Below are 1,434 nucleotides of genomic sequence, written 5' to 3' on the forward strand. Positions count from 1 at the left end.
AAGTTAGGTTCGTGCATAAAACTTAAAAACTGCCAGATTTCTCTGTACAGATAATGGCGCGGCGCGCCATATACCCGCGCGGCGCGCCAAAGTGGTCTGTCCAACTTTGTCAATTTTCGAATAATGTTTGCTATGCTATGCACCTCTGATTCACATGTAACTTGTTCTAACATGCTCATATATGATTAAAAACCTCAGAAAAATAGTTCGGGACCCGACCCGAACGTGTTGACTTTTTCGTTGACTTTGACCGACCAAAGTTTGACTTTTTGTCAAACTTAACCAAATGATTATGCAACATTCCTAACTTGTTTCTATACTTGTATCTTGCATGAAACTTGACAAATTGATTCACATGCTACATAATCGAGTCGTAACGAGCCATAGGACTAATTGAACATCTTTGACCAATCGTGACTATCGTTATTGATACAACCTATTTGTTCAGGTCAAGACTAGCATTGTTCTTTGCACACATTACTTGTCGAAGTACTTATTTACTCTTGCGCTCAAGGTGAGATCATAGTCCCACTTTTACTCTTTTGAACCTACATTTAGGATGAGAAAACATAAACATTTCTTTTTAACTAAGTGAACACAAGTAGAGGAAAACGAACATTCTACATACGAGTTTAGAACGAAATCCTCAATTCGATTATCATTAGTTACACTTGCAGGGTGTAAGTGTAGGCGTGAACTTATGTTGTATGGCCATATGGGTTTGACAAACCCTCATCTCGGACGGTTCGCTACCGTCCACAGATGAAATATATTTTCGAGAAACAGTGTTGTTCTAGCACTATTAATGGGGTTCAACGGACGGAATGTTAAGCCTTGATAATTGGGTGCTTGTGAATATTAACTTTTAGAATGTATTACTATTTTATCATTGATGTAAATCTTGTGGTTCGACTTACTTTTACTCACTTACTTACTTAAACCTATGGTTTCACCAACGTTTTCGTTGACAGATTTCTATGTTTTTCTCAGGTCCTTGAACATTAGGTGATACATGCTTCCGTTCATTCTTTTGATACTTGCTTTGGATGTCGAGTATACATGCATATGTGGAGCGTCTTTTGACTACTTTAAACTGTGTCGCACGTGTTTCATTTGTAGTTAAACATCGTTATGTACTAGTTATGGAAACTACTTTTGTAAACTTTGAAACATCCACACTTATGAAATGAATGCGACATATTTTCGGTCAAACTTTGTCTTAAAGACTTATGACCATGTAATGGGACCTACGTAGACGGCGCCGTCAAACATGATTTTGTCGGGTCACTACAGATGGTATCAGAGCATTGGTTGTAGGGATTTAGAGTTCACTGGTGTCAACCCCGAGTCATAGGGTACATTAGTGAGTCTAGACTACAACCGGCATATAGACTTGAAGTAGGAATTACTTGACTACTTGTGCATTATACTCGA

The sequence above is a fragment of the Rutidosis leptorrhynchoides genome, chromosome 9 (assembly GCF_046630445.1).
Source record: "Rutidosis leptorrhynchoides isolate AG116_Rl617_1_P2 chromosome 9, CSIRO_AGI_Rlap_v1, whole genome shotgun sequence".
In the NCBI taxonomy this organism is placed as follows: domain Eukaryota; kingdom Viridiplantae; phylum Streptophyta; class Magnoliopsida; order Asterales; family Asteraceae; genus Rutidosis; species Rutidosis leptorrhynchoides.